Here is a 13,201-nt window from a genome sequence, read left to right as displayed (position 1 = left end):
TGCAATTAATTTAAGTCGTTTTTTGAAACGTAAAATGTCCCCCTCCCCGCATTTATCACTAAAATTATTGCTTGTTTATGCCTTAAGGAGACGGTATTCCTGTTACAATATTATACTGCGAAAATGATATAAAATTGATGATTTTATAATGCCTTTGATGTATATGCCTACGTATGTCACAATTCAATTAATAAAAATTATGTGAAAGATCTCATTGAACCACACAGAAAAGCTGAAAAAAATTCGTAATTAATTAATAATACATTTTGATAACATTAAAAATTAATGAAAACGTTGCAGTCTATTTAATTTATCTAAAATTGATAAGAAAGATACATTTAATTCAAGTTTCAGTTCCTTGGAACCGTGTTCAAGTTTCTTTCAAGTTGCCGCTGCTGCAATAATTTTATTTATTTTTTTTACTTATCATTATGCATTTTTTTGAGTAACCACGAACAAGGACCTTATATAAGGCAATCAGATATGATAGCATACCTGTGTTTAAACAGATATTTACAAACAATACATAGATGTCACAACCATCACGAATAATTCGCTATTTACGATTCCGGCTAGGCGGTTACATTTTGAATTTTAAGTCTGTCACCACTACTTAAATTAGGTTATGGGGTGAATTATTTTCTATCTTAGATAAGCTTGCCATCAGGGCAAAAACCTTAAGAGGCCCTAATTTTTGAGCTCGTACCAGATCGAGCAGTCGTATAAGGAGATTAGCGGTTTCCAAATGACGTTGAGAACCCTGATGTTCCGTGGAAGGGTCACAAGGGTACAGATAATGTTTCACTCTCTTTTGTCTTCATTTCATACGTTTCATCTATCTTACTTTAACCATCAGCCACCCGTTTAAAAGGAGAATCTGCCACCCTACCTTTCTACAGTCCGAAGGGACTGCCCGCCCACCAGTATTAGTAGCTGCTGGGAATAGAATATACATTTGTAGTACACAAAACAAACTATCAAACCTGGTAATACTTCCAAATACTTTCAAAACAATGTCAGATACTTGATTTTCGCCTTCAGTTCCGCGACGACTCTCCGATACCCATGAATGAACTGCCAGAGTTGACAATTAGGTGAAGTTTGGCCCAGCGTTGGGTTGCTCAACTTTGGCTGAATGGAGTTCATTCTAGGTTGGACTAAGTTAGGCGTACAATTGATCTACCAACAATAGGTAGTTTTCTCTGCTCCAAACCTGGACCAAAGTTGGCTATATTACCTTCGGTTGATTAATTCTGGGTCAGCTTTTGGGTCAATCTACATTGACTGGGAACTTATTTTCTATTTAAATTTAAATAAAAGGATATCTAGAATGATTAAANCGCCGTACCGTGACTTGTTTATTCACATGCGCGGGTGTCAATTGGTGAACATTTAGTTTGATCCTTTTCTTTTAGTCAAGTGTTTTTTTTTTATAAGATGATGACTTATTGTAACTGCCTGATTGACTTTCAGCTTCACAGCCATAAATAATTGCGTCAGTGGATTCACTTCTTCAGTCCCATTACCCAACCTTTTCGGCCTTGGAAAGAGTTTAAATAAGTGAGTTGACTTAAGCTTTCAATTATTGGGTGTGTTCTTTGATATCCCAATGTTTACATACAATTAATAATTGATTGATTCCTTTAGTATCATTTGATGTGAGATATGATTACAAAGATTCTGGTATGAAAGGGAAGAAAAAGTAGGGAAAGAGCGAATATAAAGGTAGGAGACCAAAAATTAGAAGAAGTGGCTGATTTTAGGTATCTAGGAAGTCAGATAAGTCAGGACGAAAGGAGTAGTAGAGATATAAAGCAGAGGATAACGCAGGGTCGAATAGCCTTTAATAAAAACAATTCTATGCTCGCGAACGATTAATTTAGAAATTCGAAAAAGGTTGTTAAAGATGTACCTATGTTTGGAACACGGCGCTATTGGGATGCGAAATATGGACAGTGGGCGCGACGGAAAAGAAAAGGTTAGAAGTGTTCGAAATGTGGTGTTACAGGCGAATGATGAGGATACCGTAGATAGAGAAGGTTAGAAATGAAGAGGTATTAGAAAGAGTAAGAGAACAAAGGGCTCTATGGAGGTCATTAAGAAATAGGCGACATAGGTTAGTAGGACACCTTTTCAGGCATGAAGGTTTAGTCAGAGACATATAGATTACTGTTCGCAAATAGTTAAGGATTTGGGTTGTTCTAGTTTTAGGGAAATGTGAAGATTAGCTCAGGATAGGAAAGAGTGGTGGTGGTGCGTGTCCAACCAGTCTTAGTACTGACGACCTTATGATGATGAAAGAGACATTAATAGTACTGTTCAAATAATTGATTTTGAAGGAAAAAGAGAAATTATTTTAACAATCTGCATTATATTATTTTTTATAAAGAACCTGGATTGGAAAATGATTCACTAATAGGCTAACCCTGGCACATCTTAATTCAACTTTGATCCAGAGCTCATGACTGGCAAGCCAATTGTGACCCACACCTAATCCAACCGTACTTTCCTACATGGGTAGGAGTGTTACGTCATCTTCCAAAGGTTTCTATCATTACTACTACCCATATCTACTTATTTTTTTTTTATTTCGAATACATATTTGAAAATTTGTTGCACCCGGCAAGTGGATCTCGGAATTTTTTGTTTTTGCTTCGAAGATAACTCAAAACGTAAGAAATGCTCATCGCTATACAATGGCGCGGATTTTTTTGATCCGATTGAGATCCGTAACTTGCCATTCAAAACTTTAGGAGACAGCCGGTTAATTTGACTATTTTAAAGATCCGACTTAGTAAACCAGACCAGATTTGATCCTGACAGCACTACTATGCCTGCTTTGCAGGTAGCCTGAACTTATTAAGGATTTAAAAGCTTCTACGTGCTACGCATAATTTCCAAATGCATTTTCTCTGTGTTAAAATTTTACCTTCCACAGCAAATCTCTATGTTGAATCAACCAATGTCAAACTTCATGTTTCTTACATATAAACAAAATCGTACAAAAACTTAATGGCTTGAGTTACTTTAAAGAAAATTTAATCACCACAATTACAATTTTATTAAACTTTTTTGTATGTATGTACAATTACATAATAATTAATAAAAGAACTGAATGTGGGACCTACTGTTTGTGACAAATAAAAATATTTTAATATGCACGCTTTTATGTAATACTTACTATAAACAAAGTTAATGTCAACACTGCTTTTAGAAATACCTAAGTAGAGTTGAAAAGGCAATTTAATAAAATTGGCTACAACATAGATGCTAGGTGCTCGTTATTTAGAATCAAAAACATCTTACATCATACTTTTAAACTTTCTTATTTCATATAGATTGAACTTTTGTTACACCTGTTGCACCTTTAACAGAAAGAGACGTGTTTCAGAGTAAATAGGATACGTACAATAGTTCTATTACTCTGTAAGATGTTTTCATTGTAGACTTGTTTTGTTTCACATTTCTTGATCGAAATATATCTTGTCATACCAAGGCTTTCTGTTTGGAGATCTTGTTACTTATTTGATGCAGCATTGTCTAACTCGTAACCAGCATAATAAATCGAACAATCGAGCAGGCAGCTCCGACAGAACACAGATCAACCTTTACCTGCTGCCTGCGACGCGCTGATGAGATCCAAAAAGATCGAAATCGCAATCCGCGTCTGGCAGTTTCGACAGAATACAGACCACTTCGAATTATTTTGTTCAATTATGGTAACGTGCCTATCACGTTGAGGTGAGCTACGCCGGGATTCGTTTCAGCAAGTAGATATCCATATTTTTAAATGGACCTTGTTGGAGCATACGTAATCCTAAAATGTAGCATCGTGCTACAGATGGCGTTTACTGCGCCATTTGTAGTATTTTCTAAAACGCACTGTTAAGACAGCAGGTAAAAGTTGGTCTGTGTTCTGTCGGAGCTGCCTGCGACGCGCTGATGAGATCCAAAAAGATCGAAATCGCGATCCGCGTCTGGCAGTTTCGACAGAATACAGACCACTTCGAATTATTTTATTCGATTAAGCTAACGTGCCTATCACGTTGAGGTTGGCTACGCCGGGATTCGTTTTCAGCAAGTAGATATCCACACAAGTGGACCTTGTTGGAGCATACGTAATCCTAAAATGTAGCATCGTGCTACAGATGGCGTTTACTGCGCCATTTGTAGTATTTTCTAAAACGCACTGTTAAGACAGCAGGTAAAAGTTGGTCTGTGTTCTGTCGGAGCTGCCTGCGACGCGCTGATGAGATCCAAAAAGATCGAAATCGCGATCCGCGTCTGGCAGTTTCGACAGAATACAGACCACTTCGAATTATTTTATTCGATTAAGCTAACGTGCCTATCACGTTGAGGTTGGCTACGCCGGGATTCGTTTTCAGCAAGTAGATATCCACACAAGTGGACCTTGTTGGAGCATACGTAATCCTAAAATGTAGCATCGTGCTACAGATGGCGTTTACTGCGCCATTTGTAGTATTTTCTAAAACGCACTGTTAAGACAGCAGGTAAAAGTTGGTCTGTGTTCTGTCGGAGCTGCCTGCGACGCGCTGATGAGATCCAAAAAGATCGAAATCGCGATCCGCGTCTGGCAGTTTCGACAGAATACAGACCACTTCGAATTATTTTATTCGATTAAGCTAACGTGCCTATCACGTTGAGGTTGGCTACGCCGGGATTCGTTTTCAGCAAGTAGATATCCACACAAGTGGACCTTGTTGGAGCATACGTAATCCTAAAATGTAGCATCGTGCTACAGATGGCGTTTACTGCGCCATTTGTAGTATTTTCTAAAACGCACTGTTAAGACAGCAGGTAAAAGTTGGTCTGTGTTCTGTCGGAGCTGCCTGCGACGCGCTGATGAGATCCAAAAAGATCGAAATCGCGATCCGCGTCTGGCAGTTTCGACAGAATACAGACCACTTCGAATTATTTTATTCGATTAAGCTAACGTGCCTATCACGTTGAGGTTGGCTACGCCGGGATTCGTTTTCAGCAAGTAGATATCCACACAAGTGGACCTTGTTGGAGCATACGTAATCCTAAAATGTAGCATCGTGCTACAGATGGCGTTTACTGCGCCATTTGTAGTATTTTCTAAAACGCACTGTTAAGACAGCAGGTAAAAGTTGGTCTGTGTTCTGTCGGAGCTGCCTGCGACGCGCTGATGAGATCCAAAAAGATCGAAATCGCGATCCGCGTCTGGCAGTTTCGACAGAATACAGACCACTTCGAATTATTTTATTCGATTAAGCTAACGTGCCTATCACGTTGAGGTTGGCTACGCCGGGATTCGTTTTCAGCAAGTAGATATCCACACAAGTGGACCTTGTTGGAGCATACGTAATCCTAAAATGTAGCATCGTGCTACAGATGGCGTTTACTGCGCCATTTGTAGTATTTTCTAAAACGCACTGTTAAGACAGCAGGTAAAAGTTGGTCTGTGTTCTGTCGGAGCTGCCTGCGACGCGCTGATGAGATCCAAAAAGATCGAAATCGCGATCCGCGTCTGGCAGTTTCGACAGAATACAGACCACTTCGAATTATTTTATTCGATTAAGCTAACGTGCCTATCACGTTGAGGTTGGCTACGCCGGGATTCGTTTTCAGCAAGTAGATATCCACACAAGTGGACCTTGTTGGAGCATACGTAATCCTAAAATGTAGCATCGTGCTACAGATGGCGTTTACTGCGCCATTTGTAGTATTTTCTAAAACGCACTGTTAAGACAGCAGGTAAAAGTTGGTCTGTGTTCTGTCGGAGCTGCCTGCGACGCGCTGATGAGATCCAAAAAGATCGAAATCGCGATCCGCGTCTGGCAGTTTCGACAGAATACAGACCACTTCGAATTATTTTATTCGATTAAGCTAACGTGCCTATCACGTTGAGGTTGGCTACGCCGGGATTCGTTTTCAGCAAGTAGATATCCACACAAGTGGACCTTGTTGGAGCATACGTAATCCTAAAATGTAGCATCGTGCTACAGATGGCGTTTACTGCGCCATTTGTAGTATTTTCTAAAACGCACTGTTAAGACAGCAGGTAAAAGTTGGTCTGTGTTCTGTCGGAGCTGCCTGCGACGCGCTGATGAGATCCAAAAAGATCGAAATCGCGATCCGCGTCTGGCAGTTTCGACAGAATACAGACCACTTCGAATTATTTTATTCGATTAAGCTAACGTGCCTATCACGTTGAGGTTGGCTACGCCGGGATTCGTTTTCAGCAAGTAGATATCCACACAAGTGGACCTTGTTGGAGCATACGTAATCCTAAAATGTAGCATCGTGCTACAGATGGCGTTTACTGCGCCATTTGTAGTATTTTCTAAAACGCACTGTTAAGACAGCAGGTAAAAGTTGGTCTGTGTTCTGTCGGAGCTGCCTGCGACGCGCTGATGAGATCCAAAAAGATCGAAATCGCGATCCGCGTCTGGCAGTTTCGACAGAATACAGACCACTTCGAATTATTTTATTCGATTAAGCTAACGTGCCTATCACGTTGAGGTTGGCTACGCCGGGATTCGTTTTCAGCAAGTAGATATCCACACAAGTGGACCTTGTTGGAGCATACGTAATCCTAAAATGTAGCATCGTGCTACAGATGGCGTTTACTGCGCCATTTGTAGTATTTTCTAAAACGCACTGTTAAGACAGCAGGTAAAAGTTGGTCTGTGTTCTGTCGGAGCTGCCTGCGACGCGCTGATGAGATCCAAAAAGATCGAAATCGCGATCCGCGTCTGGCAGTTTCGACAGAATACAGACCACTTCGAATTATTTTATTCGATTAAGCTAACGTGCCTATCACGTTGAGGTTGGCTACGCCGGGATTCGTTTTCAGCAAGTAGATATCCACACAAGTGGACCTTGTTGGAGCATACGTAATCCTAAAATGTAGCATCGTGCTACAGATGGCGTTTACTGCGCCATTTGTGGTATTTTCTAAAACGCACTGTTAAGACAGCAGGTAAAAGTTGGTCTGTGTTCTGTCGGAGCTGCCTGCGACGCGCTGATGAGATCCAAAAAGATCGAAATCGCGATCCGCGTCTGGCAGTTTCGACAGAATACAGACCACTTCGAATTATTTTGTTCAATTATGGTAACGTGCCTATCACGTTGAGGTGAGCTACGCCGGGATTCGTTTCAGCAAGTAGATATCCATATTTTGAAATGGACCTTGTTGGAGCATACGTAATCCTCAAATGTAGCATCGTACTACAGATGGCGCTCACCACGCCATTTGTGGTATTTTCAAAAGCATAATAAATGTAATATCTAACCGGTTTTAGGACTAACGACACTATGAGGATGAAGATCGAGATCTTTAACTGCTAGTTACCCAGTTACCCTACGTATATGCTTTATTATTTTTAAACCACCCCGTGTAGTTTCAAAAAAACAAGAAAAAACAATGGAAGAGAGTATAATATCTTGATTATGTTTAAACAGATTTCGACCATCTTTTTCGTAATAAAGGCACCTCGCAGCTTAGTACAACTACGTACATATTGGAATACCGAATACAACAAATTTTAACAATAAAGTAATTACCTACCGCTATTGTATTCAGATTTCTAAATATCAAAGCAGGTTCTTCAAACGCGTTAATCAAATATCTAATCAAATTATTCACCAATTCAAATCATCGTTCAATTTGTACGAGTTTCTTGTATAAAGGTACGTGACAGTAGGCATACAAAACCATCCCTCCTTTATTTGAAGCCATTAATTTAATATACCGCCGACATTTATTACGACGATAAGAAATCCATAAATGTAAAAGACATTTATTAGAAACGTTGAGATAATCTACCCTATTTGAATGTACCTTTCAATAAATATCATAATAGATGCAACAAAAATAGTTTTAAAAAAATTTAGAAATAGCTTTTTCTTTCATGCCTTCTCTGCTGGTACAAAAAAAAAAACTACGAATAAATTCAAATTCTCAAAAAGAGTATTAATAATTAAAAATGAAATCCTAGAGGTCTGTTCCGTCGCTATTCGCCGAAACGTTGTTTTTTTTGTTATAATTATGGTTTTTATTTAATTGTACATATTTAAGTAGATGGTTTGATAATTTTTAATCTTATTCGATTGTTTTTGGTTTTAACTGTATATTCTTTGCATCTTAATCTACATTATCCTTCATATTGCAATTTGAATCTTCTCGTGGAATTTACAATACAATAACAAACTATTCAATGTTTACCTGAATGTCATCGTTAAAATCATATTAGGGCCGTATTTTCCTCTCATAACCTTTTCAATTGTACTTATTACATTTACCTAAGATGTAGTCATTTGCTGTAAATTTTTTCATACTAGTTTCTAATTCTATTTCTATCTATCTTAAATTGTTCTTCTCTTTCTCGTTTATTTAAATACATGTCCGAAATTTTCTAACCAGAGTTCATCAATATACATCAGTAAGCACGGTTCTCAATACAACGCAATTAGTTATTTAAGTTACATTAGTTGTACATATTTTTAATTGTGAATTTGTCTCGATCCTTTAATAATAAAACTAGTAAAAAAAGGTGTAAATTTTATTAAAAGAAAAATCATCAACTAGCTGTACAATATTAAGTTGGTGTACAGCAGAAGCGGGTATAAGTTAAACACCGACTATCCTGCTTCAACAAGGTCGGTTTTGGTAACAGTAACTTCAATTAAAAATATTTTATTTTGACAATACTTTTTCACACAACTTGATCAGCCGATACAAAACTGTACAGTGCAGTCTGCACAGCATTAAATCTCTCATGCAAATAATGTGCGGGTGTTGCTTACTTTACGATGAGGCAGAAGTAGAAACTTTTTCCCTCTCCAATGCAGGCGTACTCAGTCGCCACCGTCTTCTTCTCGGCGACAAAAGAACACGCGTAGCCATTATTAAAGGTATTGCTATTGTTCAGGTCTAGCAAAACTTTAATAAATTAGACAGTAAGCAGAAATGATGTGAAATTTTTTGAAATGAAGACAAAACTAAGAAGCAAATTATCAAAATTTAGTTAGTAGTTTTTATGTGATGTGCACACATGGACGAAAGTAGCCATCATTTTATTATAGACATACATATATAACAATGTAAAATTTGGAGATGTTACAAAATAATTTCTGTTTACGTTTAATTGTATTTAATAAAACATTCTCACTAATAATTTTATTTTATTACACTTTTTACTCACATTTTATTTAAAGCTATCACTAACTCCTCCTTGCTAGATGCTAATACTGCTATATCATCTGCAAATCTAAGCATACTAATATTTTGCCCCTCTATATCTATCTCTACAGTTCTACTGTCTTTAATGATATTAATCGCGTCTTCGATGTATAGATTAAAAAGTAGCGGTGACAGTGTGCATCCCTGTCTGACTTCCTTTCTAATGTTTACTTCCTACGTTACTGTTCCAGCTCTATAACTGCCTGTTGCTCTTTGTACAAACTAAGTATCACTCTTCTATCTTTGTAGCTTATTCCTACATTTTTAAGTATATTTAACATTGTCAAAAGCTTCTTCTAAATTTACAAATTCTATGTACGCACTCTTTCTTTTTTCTGTCGTTTTCTCTATTGTTACCCATAAAGCTAGAATGGCCTTCCACGTTCCTCAATTTCTTGTAAACCCTATTGATCTTTCCCTGTTAGTTCTTCCGCTCTTTTTTCCGTCCTCTTCTGTACAATTCCAATTAAGAATTTTTAACGCATGGGATGTTAAGTTAATTGTTCTAAATGTCTCGCACCTATCCGCGCCTCTCTTTTTGGGTTTTATTAATACTCTACGTTCCGTTTATAATCTTCTGGGACTTCCTCGACTCGCAAATGTGACTAATTAGCTTAAACATACGATATCTCTAGCCTCTTGTCCTCCATGTTTTAGAATTTCCGCCTGTATTCCATCTATAACCGGCGCCATATTATTCTTCAAGTTTTTTAAATTTTTATGCATAATAAACAATATATTTATAAGTATTAATCGTATTATTTGAATAGTTTATGAGTAATAATCTAATAATTGTGCGTGTCTTGTACCATTATTCGAATGCAACTGATTACTAATTATGTGAATGGAAAAGCTGAAAGCAGATAACCGACTTGACCTAAACGTTTTCTATTTCTAGCCTGAAAATTAAAATACGGGTATTTTCCATACCCGATAAAAAGCAGTGTTCAATGTTTATCTTGCATTATAAACAACTCATTGAAGATTTTATAGTATAAAAGTGGTATATCACAATTTATTTACCGGCTATTGTTGATATTGACTACATTGTGTAATTTAAATATGATATTGATATACATTATAATATGTTAAAGAAGATAAACAATTAATCATAACTAACATTATTAATGCGAATGGGAGTATTGGTTGTAACGATTTCACGCCTTTAGTTACTTTAATTACTCAACGTTTATCCAGAAAAAAATACTGTTCCCGAGGGATAGAAAAAATTAGTTTTATATGGTCATCCGGCATATCATACGTAAATTGCTAGAAATTAAATTAATATATACAGTACTAATGACTTAAATAATATTTTCTATTTTTAAATACTTTTATATCAAAATTATTAAAAAGAAACATAAAAAACTACTTACTGTATAAATACTTGTAATAGAAACAATAAGTAAACTACAGTGGATTGTTTTTTAAATGAAAAGTATGATTTCTACGACTGCTGCATTACAATATTATAGTAGATACAACTTTTTACAGTCTTGTTTTGGTATCGACTATTTTATAAAACTATACTGCCTTGATACTATGCCAACCTGAAAAGGTCGGAGATTAGATGGTAATTCCAGAAGATGGAATTATTTGAGATTAAAAAGTCCTTCAAACTTATTAAAAAAAAACACACTAATGAAGAACAAAATATTGTTAACACTCCACTTATCGACAAGCTATTAAAAATTCTATGATCTTGGTTTATAAATTCTGCTGACAAAGGCTTAAAAAGCCTAAAAAAATGTGAAGTAAATATTACAATATTATAGTGACATTAGAGGCAACTCGTTGTTTTATTTTTCTAATTAAATAATGTTTTACAGAAAATCAACTCTAGATTCATTAACAATATGTGTTATATTATAAAATATTATTTGTTAGACTTTGTCATGTTTTGTTAGATNACCTGAAAAGGTCGGAGATTAGATGGTAATTCCAGAAGATGGAATTATTTGAGATTAAAAAGTCCTTCAAACTTATTAAAAAAAAACACACTAATGAAGAACAAAATATTGTTAACACTCCACTTATCGACAAGCTATTAAAAATTCTATGATCTTGGTTTATAAATTCTGCTGACAAAGGCTTAAAAAGCCTAAAAAAATGTGAAGTAAATATTACAATATTATAGTGACATTAAAGGCAACTTCGTTGTTTTATTTTTCTAATTAAATAATGTTTTACAGAAAATCAACTCTAGATTCATTAACAATATGTGTTATATTATAAAATATTATTTGTTAGACTTTGTCATGTTTTGTTAGATTAATAGAAAATACAAATAAAAATGGTTTTATATTTTTTGACAAAATTTTTGAAATACATAGCATTTGTGCTTGTAATGGTACATGTTTTTTCATTTATCGAAATGAAGGTTAAAAGTGAATAAATTTTGATTGATAGGAGTTATAATATATACTCTGAATATTCTGAAAATATAGACTGCTTATGGTTAGAATTATGATTTGCGCTAATATTGATAAGTCGATGTAGTGTTTAGGTTTCTAGTACGTTACTCCCTATAAATAATTAGCTCATTAATTGTTCATATTTACTTCATGATTGCCTTTTTTGATACTGATGAAAATGTTATGTATATATAACATATCGATAGTAATAAAAACTGGATTTTTAATGTGTAAAAAATAGTGGTGCTTATCCGTCTGTTTGTTATTATTATGAAACAAAATAAAATTAACCTTTTAATGTTAGAGGATAAGAATTTATTTATTAAATTCTACAATTATTTCGACAGTATTATGTTTCTCACAAGAGAGCAATAGAATGTTACTAAAATTATGAAATTCTTTTCAGTTGTTAACAGTTCATGTGTTAGATAGTCCATGGGGTAATTAAATTAAAAAAACAACAAACAAACTACCACACAAATTTACTTCTGTTGTAGGAATGTATTGATGAATTTTTTCTGGTAATTTTTTACTTTGCCTTTGACATCAACACACAGAACTGTCCCTCCTTTGAATGTTCCTGCCAGGCATGATTTTCAACCAAAATTAACCCACCGATGCTTGATTGTCATTACCGTTATGTATATTGTAGGGCAAATATTGTCTTCAACAGGTACTTAATAGTATACAATAAGTAAACTACAGTGGATTGTTTTTTAAATGAAAAGTATGATTTCTACGACTGCTGCATTACAATATTATAGTAGATACAACTTTTTACAGTCTTGTTTTGGTATCGACTATTTTATAAAACTGTACTGCCTTGATACTATGCCAACCTGAAAAGGTCGGAGATTAGATGGTAATTCCAGAAGATGGAATTATTTGAGATTAAAAAGTCCTTCAAACTTATTAAAAAAAAACACACTAATGAAGAACAAAATATTGTTAACACTCCACTTATCGACAAGCTATTAAAAATTCTATGATCTTGGTTTATAAATTCTGCTGACAAAGGCTTAAAAAGCCTAAAAAAATGTGAAGTAAATATTACAATATTATAGTGACATTAGAGGCAACTCGTTGTTTTATTTTTCTAATTAAATAATGTTTTACAGAAAATCAACTCTAGATTCATTAACAATATGTGTTATATTATAAAATATTATTTGTTAGACTTTGTCATGTTTTGTTAGATTAATAGAAAATACAAATAAAAATGGTTTTATATTTTTTGACAAAATTTTTGAAATACATAGCATTTGTGCTTGTAATGGTACATGTTTTTTCATTTATCGAAATGAAGGTTAAAAGTGAATAAATTTTGATTGATAGGAGTTATAATATATACTCTGAATATTCTGAAAAGATAGACTGCTTATGGTTAGAATTATGATTTGCGCTAATATTGATAAGTCGATGTAGTGTTTAGGTTTCTAGTACGTTACTCCCTATAAATAATTAGCTCATTAATTGTTCATATTTACTTCATGATTGCCTTTTTTGATACTGATGAAAATGTTATGTATATATAACATATCGATAGTAATAAAAACTG

At 35.1% G+C, this 13,201-nt stretch overlaps 1 protein-coding gene and 1 long non-coding RNA gene across 2 annotated transcripts in view; both read left to right on the top strand.

The window, feature by feature from the left end:
- LOC108737747 (sodium/potassium/calcium exchanger 4-like) overlaps positions 1-13,201 on the top strand; it is a 26,541-nt gene that overhangs the window by 1,735 nt on the left and 11,605 nt on the right. The window lies entirely within an intron of this gene.
- LOC112906722 lies at positions 10,624-11,215 on the top strand. The gene is made up of 2 exons (XR_003232530.1): positions 10,624-10,787; positions 11,150-11,215. It is a non-coding gene; the product is annotated as an uncharacterized LOC112906722 (long non-coding RNA).

The sequence above is a fragment of the Agrilus planipennis genome, unplaced genomic scaffold, assembly GCF_000699045.2.
Source record: "Agrilus planipennis isolate EAB-ADULT unplaced genomic scaffold, Apla_2.0 scaffold105, whole genome shotgun sequence".
Classification (NCBI taxonomy): domain Eukaryota; kingdom Metazoa; phylum Arthropoda; class Insecta; order Coleoptera; family Buprestidae; genus Agrilus; species Agrilus planipennis.
Note: the sequence above shows the minus strand (reverse complement) of the source record. Positions and strands in the feature narration are given on the sequence as shown.